Raw genomic sequence first — 15,000 nt, forward strand, 5'->3', positions numbered from 1 at the left:
ACATGTGGATGAAGGTGAATGTGGATAGATGTGGATGGCGGTGGAGGCACTGTTAAGAAAAACTCTGAAATGATACAAGTGATGAAAACGCAAAATTAAGTGTGTGTTTGTGTTTGTGTGTGTGTGTGTGTGTGTGTGTGTGTGTGTGTGTGTGTGTGTGTGTGTGTGTGTGTGTGTGTGTCTCAGTTTTCTTTTTTTCTTTTTTCTTTTCTTTTCCTGAGAATCAACCCTTTTCCATCTAGTCAAAATAATTCACCAGTTTTCATTTTTTTTTCCATGCATTTCTTATACCAGGTTAGTCTTCTTAATAGCAGAGGTACACCATTCGTTACCTGTGTGTGTGAGGAACAGCCACCCCTGAGAACCCTTCCCCATCCCACTTCGCCACCAGGTGTTCGATGGGCAGGTGAGGGAGGTGGTGGTGAGTGGGAGGGTTGTCTGTAAATCTGTTTGTCTTCTCTACCTCACCTCTCACCTGCTTCTCCCTTCCCTTTATCTCTTTGTCTCTTTCAAAGCTTACTGTTACCACCCCCTTTACTGCTACAACTGCTTTTATTCCTTTATTTCTGTTTCCTGTTATTCTTTTCTTCCTCTCCCCCATCCTTCTTATTTCTCTCCCTTCCTGTGACGTGTATTCACATCTGTTTATTTCCTATTGTTGTTATTGTTGTTGATGATGATGGTGTTGTTGTTGTTGTTGTTGTTGTTGTTGTTGTTGTTATTGGATTTGTGAGATAACTTGCAGTGCTCGTATGATGATGATTGTGTTGATGGTGACGGTCATGGCAGTAGTATGGTGATGACAGTGGTGGCAGCAGTAGTGGTGATGGTGAAGGCAGTGGTAGTTAATGGTGGTTGTAAAAGATACTGGCAGTCTTAGTCGTAGTTTCTTGTCTTTGTCTTCCACTCACGCTTGCTGGTTGATCATGTTTCCGCGAAAGAGGAGGAGGAGGAGGAGGAGGAGGAGGAGGAGGAGGAGGAGGAGGAGGAGGAGGAGGAGGAGGAAGAGGAGTGTCGTAAGAGATGTAGGAATTGATCTGCCATGTGAATGATACGAGATGTAGTTTATGTAATGAGAGAGAGAGAGAGAGAGAGAGAGAGAGAGAGAGAGAGAGAGAGAGAGAGAGAGAGAGAGAGAGAGAGAGACAAATAGAAAGAGCGAGGGTGCTTGAAATCTTTACAAATACGTTCAAGGAAGCAAATGTTCTCTTAAATTTTATATCATGGAACAAAGAGTGTGCGCGTCATCCGGCAGTTACACACACACACACACACACACACACACACACACACACACACACACACACACACACACACACACACACACACACACACACACACACACACAAGGGGAAAGTATGTTCTCTTCTCAAGTAATGTGGGTCGTCCGCTGTTGCATCCTTGACGTCACACCCACTTCACGCCCACGACCTGTATCCGTCACCAGAAGGAGGAGGAGGAGGAGGAGGAGGAGGAGGAGGAGGAGGAGGAAGAGGAGGAGGAGGAGGAAATGGGGGGGGACACAAGGGAGGAACAATCAGCAGATCTATCTAAATGAGGAACGTATGGTAGTGAAGACGTAGGAAGAGAAAGAAGATGAAAAATAATAATAAGAAGAAAAGAAAAGACAAAAAAAATAAGAAAAAATACTAACACATCCACCAGCAATAAAAAAAACAAGTCGAAAACAACAATAACCCGAATAACAAGGACAGCAAAACGAACGCTAATTAGAGAACAATGAAAACACGACAAAGAAAACGGACGAGGGGGACAAATAGAGACAAGACAAACTCATCAACACCCTCTCTTTCGGACACTTTCCCCCAGGCGCCGCTGCAGGGGTGAAGGGCGTGCCTGGGGGCTTGGGGTGACGTGGCATGTGTGGTGTGCGGGAGAGATGCCTTGAGGGAATGTGTGTGCGTGTGTGTGTTCGTGGTAGGTGATGCGGTGGGAAGGTAGGAAAGGAGGGGGGAAGATAGGAAAGAAATGGGTGTGGTAGTGACTGGTAGGAATGGTACGGTGTATACTAGAGGCGGTAGGGGTGTTATAAAGGTGTAGGTGTATTACTAGTGCCAGGTAAGCGTAGGTTAATGACAGGTAAGAGGTAGGTAGAAGGAAGTAGTGACAGGTGAAGGAAGTGATGGCATTGGGAGACACGTAGACAGGTGTTAAGTGATAGAAGGTAGTGGTTTCAATAGGTGTAGGCAGGTTGATTGAAAACGGTACTGACTGGTGTTCGTTCTCACACAGGTGCTGATAGGTGCTAGACAGGTAACATAAGGTGCCTCGGGGCAGCGCTGTGTTGTCTTAAGCAATTGAGAAGCACAAGAGAAATAGCAGAGAGAGAGATGAGGGATGCTTGAAGTGGCCGATAAGGAAAATAATTATTCGTTTTCTGTCTTAGGAGATGTTATGTGATCTTAATCCTTTCAGTGTTATGGATTATCCTATTTTCCTTTATATTGTGCATAAAAAGACCCAACTAACAAACAAAACAAATGGCCGACCAGTTAACAAAAGCCTTTAGTTCTGTTGTTTTACTTTTTTGCTCATTAAAATTACTAAGAGTTACTGCAATACATCAACGCATCTTGCTGTCAGTAGTAGTTAACCCTTTCACTGTTACTTGGCAAATCCTTCTTTCATCCTTAACCACTTTGAAACATTCCTTCTAGTTCTAGCATCTCCAATCAGTATACTACAAAATCTCTTCTTTTTACTCCCCTTCTTTCGTGTAGGTGCTTATAAACATTTCATAACCTCACTTATAGTCCTGTTGCCTATCGCATTGAAATGGTCAAGAAAGAGCAATGGTCAAGCACGAGAGAAATACTAGAGAAGTGAGGAATGCTTGAGGTGGTGAGGGAGGCAAGCCATCGAGTCACGTGTTCTGTGAAATTTTGGTCGTAAGCCACTGACGAGCACAAGGGAAATACCATAGAGAGGTGAGGGATACTGAGGTGGCGAGGAGAAAGGATCCGGTGAGGGAGGTGAAGGACTTCTGGGGGGAGTTCCGCAGGATGGAAAGGGGCGCCAGTGGAAGGAGTAGAGCGAACAAGTTTGAGCTTAACATAGGGAAAATTTCTCGTGAGTGTTTATATTGTGAGGATTTCCTTGAGGGAGGGAGAAATGTTAGTGGAGGAAGGAAAAATTACGATAAACGTGAGTGTTTTGAGTGTTAAGAAGTAAAAAAAATACCTGAATGTTTTTATTTGAGAATGTTGCCAGGAGAAAGAGAAGAACACAGGAACAATAGAAGGACTGGGAAGAGAGATGCATGGACATGGAAAAATGTGGATAGAAGCAGCGAAGAGAAAAACTAGATTGAAACCATGACTAGAAACCTCATAAACAAGAAAACAGGTGGATGGAAACCTAAGACATGAACGAAAACAGGATTAGAAAACTACGAATAAAAAAAAGTCGGTACAAACAGCGGAGAGAAGGACAAGAACTAGCGAAAGTTAAGGCTTAGGGAGCTGCACAAATAGGAAAACTTTGAGAGGAGCAAAAAAATAAGAGGATGATTATAAAAAAAAAATAAAAATGAATAGGAAATACCGTAAATACAAACAACGAAGAAGAGAAGAAGCAGAGGAAAAAGAATTAAAAAAAATACAAACACAACTACTAACAAGAACGAAAAAAAAGTGAAAACAACGATAACAATAATAACAAGAGACACCAAAAACGAACGCTAATAAAAACAAAACAAAAACAAAGAAAACGCGACAAAGAAAACGGCAAAAAAAAAAGAAGAAAAAACGACTTGCGAAGCTTCAGATTTAGAGAACAGCACGAATAAGAAGAACTGGAGACTAGCAAACGAGAGATATCAAAGGGAGGAGAGAAGGCCGCTGAGTCTTGAAGGATGGAGAAAATTTGAAGGAAAGAGACAGACGGTGCGCGGACATGGAAGGTTACAGGAGTGAAAACAAGACTAGCCACTGGAAGGAAAAATGAAATCCGGAGCCTTACTGGGTGGGGAAAATTTAATGGAGGGGAAAAGAAGGTTACTGGAGGAGTAGGGAAGTTGCTGGAGGGAGGAGAGAGACACTGGAGGAAAGATGGCCTGGGGCTTTGTAGGAGGGAAACTGGAGGAAATATAATAAACGGGAGATGAAGGCTAAGGGAAGGAGGGTGGAAAGGAAAAAGGAGGGAAGGAGAGAGAAATGTTGAGATGATGGAAGGAGCAAAGTAGGTAATATGATGAAGGAGAGAAGAAGGCTAATGGAAAAAAAGAGAAGATAGGAAAGGAGAGAAGGAAAAAAAAAGACTAGGCAGATTGAAGGAGAGGAGGAGGTTAAAATAAATATATTGAAGAGAAGAGGAAGACAATGAAGAACGGAGGGAAAAGGAGGGAATGAAGAGGAGACTTGGAATAGAAATAAAGAAAGAAAGGAAGAAAGAAAAGGAGACAAGGGGAAATAAAGAAGAGACGGGGGAGGAAGTCTATCGAATTGGGGAGGAAGGGAGGGGAAAGTAAAAGAAGACTTGGGATGTTGGGGAAGGTTGTTGGGGAGGAAATCCATCGAAGGGGAGAGGGAGGCAAGTTGAGGGTGGGGGGGATGAGGGGGACGGTGGCCTGAGGGGACGTTGTGGGTGGGGGAGGCGCCTCAGGGTTTCCCATCAAAGACATGAGAAAGTAGAGAACAAAAGACGTTGTTTTGGTCAACGTTATTAGTGCGACCAGAGAGAGAGAGAGAGAGAGAGAGAGAGAGAGAGAGAGAGAGAGAGAGAGAGAGAGAGAGAGAGAGAGAGAGAGAGATTGGGGGGTGAGAGCCGTTGGTCACGTTAGCTCCTCTCACCAAGGTTTCAGATCTCTCATGTCACGATCTCTCTCTCTCTCTCTCTCTCTCTCTCTCTCTCTCTCTCTCTCTCTCTCTCTCTCTCTCTCTCTCTCTCTCTCTCTCTCTCTCTCTCTCTCTCTCTTACGAAATCTGCCCAGTAAGAAGCAATACTGGTAATCTTGTTTTGCTTGCTTGACATTATCACATCCTCTCTTTCTTGTGTTTTGTTGACCAAGTAACAGTTTGTGAATGTCAGCAGTGTGTGTGTGTGTGTGTGTGTGTGTGTGTGTGTGTGTGTGTGTGTGTGTGTGTGTGTGTGTGTGTGGCCTTTTTATGTATGTTTATATTTATGTGTGTGGTTTTGTTGTCTTTTTTTTTTTTGCTTTGGATTAATATTGGTTATGTATTGCTTTAATTTAATCTTGTTTTTTTTTCTTTTCTTTTGTGTCTTGCATTAATTTGGAATTTTTTTTATTTGTCAGTGATGAGGAAAATAAATTTTCCTTCATCCTTCCTTACTTCGTTCGTTTCTTCCTTCCTTCTTTCTTTCCCTCCCTCCCTCCCTCCCTTCCTTCCTTCTCTCCATCTTTCTTTAATTATTTACTTATTTACGAACTAACTAACCTAACGTAACTAACCAAATCAACCAAGCATGTATATATGTATGTATGCATGCATGTATATATATGTATGTATGTATGTATATATGTATGTATGTATGTATGTATGTATGTACGTATGTATGTATCATGACAAGGTTACCAGGACCAAGAAGGTGTTTTCCCACGCCTCCCCCCTTCACTCCCTTCCTCTTCCCCTTCAGCGCCTCCCCTTCCTTCCCCTCCCATGGGTCACACGTCCCTGGGTCAAAGGTCAGCTTGAAGGGCGTGGCAGTTGACCTTATATCCGCGACACCAGGGAATCTCTCTCTCTCTCTCTCTCTCTCTCTCTCTCTCTCTCTCTCTCTCTCTCTCTCTCTCTCTCTCTCTCTCTCTCTCTCTCTCTCTCTCTCTCTCTCTCTCTCTCTCATTACGAGGAGCTGTAAAATTTTGTCGATATAAAAATGTATAATGAGAGAGAGAGAGAGAGAGAGAGAGAGAGAGAGAGAGAGAGAGAGAGAGAGAGAGAGAGAGAGAGAGAGAGAGAGAGAGAGAGAGAGAGAGAATATGGAGGTCAAGCGATTGCCACGCCCTTTCCTCCACCACCACCACCACCACCACCACCACTACTATTACTATCAACATCACAACCACCAACACCACAAACAATATTCCCGCCACAAAATGCGTTGACAAAGACTCGATAAAAGTGAAAATAAGCTGAATGAAAGTGAGAACAATGACATAAATGAATATATGTAGTAAGAGATAAATGGATAGATAAAAGATGAACACTGTTACTGCAAATTGTGTTGCGTTGTTGTCCTGTGTTGTGCGGATGTGTTGTTTTTGTGTTGTGTGGATGTGTTTTTTTGTTGTTTTTGTTTTTGTTTTTGTTGTTTTTGTGTTGTGTGGATGTTTTTTTTTCTTGTTTTTGTTGTTTTTGTTTTGTGTTGTTTTTGTTGTTTTTGTTTTTGTTGTTTTTGTGTTGTGTGGATGTGTTTTTTTTTTGTGTTGTGTGGATGTGTTGCTTTTCTCTTGGGTCGCTTTGTGTTACATTTTTAAGTTGCACCTGAACTTCTCTGTCAGTGTTACAGGATATTAATGAATAGTAGAATATATGAGTGAGTGGATATGTAAGCAAGTGAATAATGATATAAATAAACAAATGAACGGATTGATAAGTGAATAGAAGAAAAGAACACTGCGTTTCTCTTTATGTAACACTGTATTGCTTTATATACCTTTAAACTATGTCGTATGTTTTTTGCTAATTCTTTTTTTAAGTTACATTAATCTCTTTCTTTATGATGCTACGAGTGACCTTAACTTTCACATCACCACATTGCTTCTGCTTACGTAACACTGTATTGCTAAATGAACCCTTAAATTGAAAGAGTTTTTTTTGTTTTTCTTTCCATATCGTTACATTAATTTGTTTCTTTGTGATCACTTTGAGATGCTACAAGTGAAATAGGAAGGAATTGGTTCTCAAATATAGTGGTGGATGAATGGAATGGACTCAGCAATCAAGTAGTTAGTGCTGAGTCATTAGGGAGCTTTAAAAGAAGGTTAGATAAATTTATGGATTAGGATGATAGGTGGAAATAGGTAGGCATGTTTTATAGAGGGACTGCCACATGTAGGCCTGATGGTATCTTGTTGCTTCCCTTATTTTCGTATGTTCCTTTGTACTAAATTACCTGAAGTTTCATATCTCGACATTGTTAATTCTTACGTCGCTCTCTATTGCTTTCTGTACGTACCATTAACCCTTTCACTGCGACACGAAACAATTAGCAGCACCAGAAGCAGTGCGTGAAGTCTTTATAAGCACCTACAAGAAAGCTAGCATTGAAAAAGAATACATTTTGCCATTTCTTTCCGGTTCGAAGATTGGATGTGGCTGTAGAACAAGTAAAGATGTCTCTGAGTGACTGGTAATTATGTTAAGGTGTACCAAGTGGCAGTCAAAGGGTTCAATTGTCTTTGTTAAGTTGCAGCAATACTTTGAGATGACTAAGATGCTACAAATTACCTTAAATGTCATCTATACACATTACACCTTACGTCACTGTATTGCTTGGTGCAGCCTTGTATGGTCCAGTGTTGCGTTACTCCCGCCGCCGTCTCGTTCTGTTCCCCGTTGCTTCACCCGGGAGGTCAGCAAGCCCCATAACTGTTCCCTCGTGACCTTGCTGGCTGGATTTCCCATAAGGCCTCACATTGCCCTGACCTCAGCCCTTCCCCTGACGGTGGCCCTCCTCTCTCCCTCTCCCTCCCTCCTTCCCCTCTTATCTATACTCTCCACTCTTTACTTCCTCCTCTTGAACTTCTCTCTTTTTTTTCCAGTTTCTCTGACTCATCTTCTTTGTGTTTCTCTTTCTCTCTTTCGGTCTTTTCATTGGGTCGTAATTCTCTTCTTCCATGTTTTCTCTTTTTTCCTTTTTTCTTCTTTTGGTAATTTCTTCTTACTTGTTTATATGGCTTTTTTTTGTATGAATCTCTCTCTCTCTCTCTCTCTCTCTCTCTCTCTCTCTCTCTCTCTCTCTCTCTCTCTCTCTCTCTCTCTCTCTCTCTCTCTCTCTCTCTCTCTCTCTCTCTCTCTCTCTCTCTTCCACACCCTTCCTCCACACCTTACCTTTTCTCCCCATTTCACCTTCCTTTCTCCCCTGACACTTCCCTGCCCACCCTTACATTTACCCAAACTTACCAAACACACCTGCCGTCCTTTCCCTTCCCTTCACTCCCATTCCTATGTACACTACACTGCCCTCACCTCCTGACCCCTTTCCTTCCCGCCTTGACCCACCCTTACCCCCTGTCTGACCTTCTAACCTCTACCCTTAGCGCGCCTGCCCCCACACTGACCCCAGACGCTAGACAATACTAAGCCAAGGGTCACGAAACGGTAGCGAGAGAAAACGGGAGACGGTCCTTCCTAGCCGCGTTCCTGTTGAGTGTATGGTGGTGGTGGTGGTGGTGGTGGTGGTTAGGTTGTTTTGTATTTAAATTATGTTGTTAGTTTTTGTTCTCTTACTCCTCTTCTTGTTCTTGTTCTTGTTCTTTTTTTTACTTCTTCTTTTGTTTGCTTCTTGTTTTTTTCTTCTACTTTTCTTCTTCTTTATCATCTTGTTCTTGTTCTTCTTCATCTTGTTGTTCTTGTTCTTCTTCATCTTGTTGTTCTTGTTCTTCTTTTTACTTTTTTATATTTTTCTCCTCCTCCTCCTCCTCCTCCTCCTCCTCCTCCTCCTCCTCCTCCTCCTCCTCCTCCTCCTCCTCCTCCTCCTCCTCCACCTCCTCGCGCTGACCTCATTGCATATACATATACACAAAACCAACCAAGTAAGAACCAAGATATCTACAATACTACTACTTGTTCTTCTTACATGTTCCTTTGTGATCCTCCCTCCACCCTCCTCCTCAGGCGCCAGTTGAGTTGCCAGTTACTTCACTCGCGCACAGACAACTTAGTAAAAAGGTCGGAAAGGTCACGTCAGAGGGCAAAAAGGTGTTGGCTGTCTTACGTACTGTTCTTTGCAGACCACAGAGCTATTTAATGGATGAGGTAAACAGATGACTAATACGAGGGAAAAATAAGCAAAGGTTAAGAGAAAATAGAAGCGAGGGTTGCGTCAGCTGATCCAGATAAAGGTTACTAAGAGAGAGAGAGAGAGAGAGAGAGAGAGAGAGAGAGAGAGAGAGAGAGAGAGAGAGAGAGAGAGAGAGACCGCAGAGGACACCAGGAAGAGACAGGAAGGTTTAGGATTCTACAGGATATCCGGAATGAACGAGTGAGTGAGTGAGTGAGTGAGAGTCCTTAAAAGGGAGAGTGAAAGGATAACTCTTCGGTGGGTGGGGAGGAAGCCTTCGTCTGTGCTATCTATTTCTCTGCACTGACTCTGCTTCCCACAGACATCCTCGTAAGGACCTACAAATGTGCTGCTGCTTGTTCTTCCTGTGTGTTTCTTTATGTTAGTACGTACAGTGAGGAGTATATATCATTAGGAGGAGGAGGAGGAGGAGGAGGAGGAGGAGGAGGAGGAGGAACGATTGAAAAAGGAAGTAAATAAAATAAAGTGATTGAGGAAGATATTACAAGGGAGGAGCCGGAGATTAAAGATTAGGAGGAAGAGGAAGAGGAAGAAGAAGAGGAGGAGGAGGAGGAGGAGGAGGAGGAGGAGGAGGAGGAGGAGGAGAAACAGATCCAATTTCTCCATCACCCTCCATCCCATCCACCGTATCTATCATTAACCATCTATCCCTGCCCCCCCCCGTGTACTCCCCTCCCTGCCCCCTCTTCCTCCAGTGTGGTAAACCATTCAAGGTCACTGAACAATGCCTCATGACCTTCACTTCCTCCACACCTTTATTGACCCTTGATGATGATTTGGAGGAGGAGGAGGAGGAGGAGGAGGAGGAGGAGGAGGAGGAGGAGGAGGAGGAGGAGGAGGAGGAGGACTACTACTACTACTACTACTACTACTACTACTACTACTACTACTACTACTACTACATAGTTACATTAATTAAACAACAAAAATTCTGAATCTTGCTTGACAGCGTATTTTAACTGAAGAAGAGGAGGAGGAAAGAAAAAAAGGAGGAAAAAAGAAGAAAGAGGAAGAGGAGAAGAAAAGAAGAGATAACAATAGCAGGAAGAGGATGAGACTTTAATACAGATCAAATAACCTTTCCTGTCCTCCTCCTCCTCCTCCTCCTCCTCCTCCTCCTCCTCCTCCTCCTCCTCCTCCTCCTCCTCCTCCTCCTCCTCCTCCTCCTCCTCCTTAGGTAACACGCCCCAGGTGACCCTAATCTTAAGCATCCGCCCTGACACTCAGGTAGACACACGGAAAGGGGGGAGGAGGAAATGAGGAAGGGAGGGGAAAGTAAATATAGGGAGGAAGGGAGGGAGGGAGGGAAGGAAGGAAGGAGGGTGGGAAGAAAGGAGGGAGGAAAACAAACAGCAACAGGAAGTGTGAAAAGAAGAGCGAAAAGTCCAGAGAGAGAGAGAGAGAGAGAGAGAGAGAGAGAGAGAGAGAGAGAGAGAGAGAGAGAGAGAAAAAAATAATAATAATAATAACAATAATAATAATAATAATAATAATAATAATAATGAGGAAGCGAAGGAGAAAATAAGCAGTGGAAGAAAAGAACGAAAAACGAAAGGAGGAAGAAAAGAAAAGAATACAAAAAGGAAAAGAAGGAAAACGAAGGTGATGAGGAAATATAAGAACTTGGGGAAGAGTCGTAGGAGGAGGAGGAGGAGGAGGAGGAGGAGGAGAAGTCATACCTACCTTGTTACATCACCTTTCTTCACGTCATGAGATAAATACCAGCTTGTGTAAGAAAAAAGAGCAATAACAACAAAAACGAAACGGAAGAGGAGAAGAAAATAACTATAAGAGACCGTGCGATAGACAAAGAGAAGGAGAAGAACGAGAAGAGAGGGAATAGAAGAACGGTAGACGAGGAAAGAGATGATAAAGCGTAGAAAACAAAGGAGAGATAAATTGTGATGAAAATAGAAAAAAACAGAAATGAAAGAATATGAAAGGAGGAAAGGAATAACATGGAGTAAGAAGAAAGAAAGAGAAGGGAAGTGCAGAGAAGACAAGAAAAATCGAAAGTGGGATGAGATGAAAGAGAAAGAAAACTGGAAGTGAACGGAAGGGAGAGGAAAAATGAACACAAAGGAACACAAAAGAACACAAAAGAAAAGCAAGACAGATCTGCCCCCTGTTGCCATTTACGAGAGTCTTAGAAGCGAGGAGGTGGAGGAGAGAGGGAGTGAGAGGGAGAAGGGAAAGGGAGAGCCACAAACACCCTTAAGTGGCAGGCAGGTGGAGGCAGTTCACTCACCCTCCCTCTCACCTCTCCCTTGTCTGTCTCTCACCTAACCCTCTCCCTCTCTCCTCTCCCTTGTCTCTCACCTCACACACACACACACACACACACATTCTCTCTCTCTCTCTCTCTCTCTCTCTCTCTCTCTCTCTCTCTCTCTCTCTCTCTCTCTCTCTCTCTCTCTCTCTCTCTCTTGACCAGTCCCTTCCTTCGCTCCCCTTCTCTTCCCGCCCCTTCTCTTCCTTTCCTCCATTCCCTCCCACAGCTGTTGTTTAGAGGGCACAGTGGGAGTGTACTGTTATTACGTCATCTACTACAACAACTACTACTACTACTACTACTACTACTACTACTACTACTACTACTACTACTACTACTACTACTACTACTGGTAATGACCCAATAAAGTAATAATTGCCGTCGTTGTTTTCGCATCCCTCATCATAATCATCATAATCGTCATCGTTTCCACCAATTATCGCTCTTCTTCCCATCTCTCTTTCTCTCTTCAGTGTCCGCAGATCTTTCCCGCCCCTCCCTACCTTCCCTCCCTCCCTCTCTCTCTTTCTCTATCTGTCTATCTCTCTCTTAAGCTCCAGTCCACAAATTGTTCTGACCTACTTAGTGTATGTAGAGAGAGAGAGAGAGAGAGAGAGAGAGAGAGAGAGAGAGAGAGAGAGAGAGAGAGAGAGAGAGAGAGAGAGAGAGAAACAAAGAACACATAACTATAACAGATTTTAATATAATACTGATATAATTTCCAAACCATTCCGTTAGGCTGACCGAGGGAGAGGAGATGGACGTGGTCGTGTGTGAGGAAGAGCAGGAAGAGGAGGAGGAAGAGGAGGAGAAGGAAGAGGAAGAGGAGGGGGAGGAGATGGTGATGGTCGTGGTGGTACTGGAGGTGGCAGGCAGGGAGGGAGCTTTGCCAAATTAGGTGAGAAGGGCGGAGCGGGGTAGGGCAGGGAGGAGGGAGGCAAGGAGGACGAAGGAGGGAGAAGGAGGGTAAGTCAGCAAGGTGCGAATAAAGATGAAGGCAGGAAGTAGATAGAAGGAAGGAAGTAAAGATAGATAGAGACTGCCATTTGACTTAGAGAGAGAGAGAGAGAGAGAGAGAGAGAGAGAGAGAGAGAGAGAGAGAGAGAGAGAGAGAGAGAGAGAGAGAGAGAGAGAGAGAGAGAGAGAGAGATACAAACATACAGATACATACATACATACAGACAGACAGACACAGCACTGGCGTAACCTGACATGCGTTGCCGCCACTAAACCCGGGTCAAGTAACGAACTTAATCCTATTGTCTCTTAGCTTCCCCATTGAACGATTGCATAACCCGGAACTTGTACGCTGCTTAGAAACTGCGAGAGAGAGAGAGAGAGGGAGATGAGAAGAGGATGGAGCGAAGGGAGAGGGGGGATCAGGAGAAGAAGGAGGGGGGAAAAGGGGACAGAGCGTGCAAGGATTAACAAAACTGTATTGCTATTTAGGTACCCCGCGAGGAACACTGATTAACAAAGAGGTTTGGATCACTACTTCCTTGCGCATCTTAATCTCCTAGTCAGAAACGCGTATTTTCAATGATGTTACTGGCAGAATACAACTAACTGAACGGTAACTCACCTCTTAATACTTCGCAGGAAAGACTAATAAAGATATTTGGATCACTACCTACTACCGCATCGAAATCTCTAAATCATAAACGCGTATTGTAACCTTTTCTTTACCCATACATAGCTAACAGAACACTAACCAACCTCTGAATCACTTCCTCCTTAAATTAACACGTTTACTCGGTTACTTCCGCATGTACTGATCTGTCTTAACTTGTAGATCGTGTTTTTGTCACCGTCTTCATCTCCTCAATGCGTCTGGGAACTGAAAGTGTAAGCGGCGCAACTCAGAGCTACTTTCTTCTCACATGTGTTGACTTGGAATATTCAGAGGGAACTTTTAGCATGCTGGAGGGCGAGCGTCGTAATGCGAGGGGAGGAGAAGGTGGTGAAGGTAGTGGTGGTGGTGATAGTGGTGGCGGTGTGGATTGCTGTAATGGTGGTAGCTAGCGAGTGTGACTGGTGTTAGCGTCTTGTAATGGCTTGTTGTAATGATGGTGGTAGTACTAGTGTTGTACTAGTGGTGGTGGTGATGGTGGTGGTGACTTGCCATGTTGGTGTAAGAGGAGGTGAAAGAGGAACGTGTGGTGGTGATGGTGGTGGTGGTGGTGATACGTGCTGGCTTTTAGCGATTCGGCAACTGGCGGTGATGATGATGGTGGTGGTGGTGGTGGTGGTGGTAGTACGGGTGGTGGTGGTGGTGGTAGTACGGGTGGTGGTGTTGCCGGTGATAATTTTGGCCGATACAGGTTTGGGTTTGAGCGGTGTTGACTTCATGGCGATGATGGTGGAGTCTGTAGCGGTGGTGGTGGCGGTGGTGATGGCGGTGTAGAGAACGATGATGGTGGTGGTAGGGGTGGTGGTGGGAGTGGCCCCATGACCTCAAGTGACCGCTAGAGAGGTCACGTGCCCAGCCGCGGCCAGTCACTTCCTTGGGCCGAATAACGGAGAGAGAGAGAGAGAGAGAGAGAGAGAGAGAGAGAGAGAGAGAGAGAGAGAGAGAGAGAGAGAGAGAGAGAGAGAGAGAGAGAGAGAGAGACATATTGGTTTATAACGAGGTGTTTGTTATTTATTTTCGCCGTGTTGGAGAGGAGGATAGAACAGGATAAGACTCATTCCTTGTAACAGACAGACAGACAGACAGACAGGCAGACAGACAGACAGAGACAAAACATGCATCCAGTGAAATAAACAGGCAAACAGACAAACAGACAAACATATATTGATTAAGAATACCAGAAAAAAGAGAACCGGATAATGTAAACCTTTGAGAGAAGAAGAGAAAGAACACAAAGAAATCAGAAGTAAAGCATAAGAACAAAGGAAAGACAACAAAACAGACGAGCTGGAACTGAAGATGACGGATAAGATTGTAGTGAATGTGACGCGTGAAAACTAACCCACATTCACAAAAGGATGACTTATTGGATATACGACTGAGATGAGAGAGAGAGAGAGAGAGAGAGAGAGAGAGAGAGAGAGAGAGAGAGAGAGAGAGAGAGAGAGAGAGAGAGAGAGAGAGAGAGAGAACGAAAAAAATCATACTCTCCCCAGGGCATTTACCTTTGCAAATATGTATAAGCCGATATTCTCTCTCCTCTCTCCTTTCTTCCACGTGACCTTCTCTGTGACCCTTCCCTCCTTTCCTCCTAGCCCACACAGACAGTCTAGTCTAACCCACGCCCAGACGCCTCCACACCCTCAGACAAAGCGGGAGAGAGAGAGAGAGAGAGAGAGAGAGAGAGAGAGAGAGAGAGAGAGAGAGAGAGAGAGAGAGAGAGAGAGAGAACAAATTAATGAACGGGCTTTGGAACCTGAATGAACTTAATTAGAACAATCGCGGAAACTGTTTTCATTCGTGAGCTTGGGGGAGAAACAAGAGAGTGAGAGAAAGAGAGCGAGGAAGGGAGAGGGAGGAGTTAGGGAGACTGGAAGGTCATAATTTAAGCCGGAAGAGAGAGAGAATTATTAGCGTTAGTTGTCCTTTAGAGAGAGGGATTCCCAGAGAGAGAGAGAGAGAGAGAGAGAGAGAGAGAGAGAGAGAGAGAGAGAGAGAGAGAGAGAGAGAGAGACCAATTAACCGACAGACAGACAGACCTTCACGTGTTTTGAGTTATCAACACCAGTAATAGAGAGAGAGAGAGAGAGAG

General features: G+C 44.1%; 1 protein-coding gene and 1 long non-coding RNA gene across 2 annotated transcripts in view; one reads left to right on the forward strand and one right to left on the reverse strand.

Moving 5' to 3' along the window:
- The window catches only part of LOC135114781 (uncharacterized), a 50,501-nt gene that overhangs the window by 33,951 nt on the left and 1,550 nt on the right, over window positions 1-15,000 (reverse strand). The window lies entirely within an intron of this gene.
- The window catches only part of LOC135114782 (uncharacterized), a 51,117-nt gene that overhangs the window by 23,359 nt on the left and 12,758 nt on the right, over window positions 1-15,000 (forward strand). The window lies entirely within an intron of this gene.

This window comes from Scylla paramamosain, chromosome 28, assembly GCF_035594125.1.
Source record: "Scylla paramamosain isolate STU-SP2022 chromosome 28, ASM3559412v1, whole genome shotgun sequence".
In the NCBI taxonomy this organism is placed as follows: domain Eukaryota; kingdom Metazoa; phylum Arthropoda; class Malacostraca; order Decapoda; family Portunidae; genus Scylla; species Scylla paramamosain.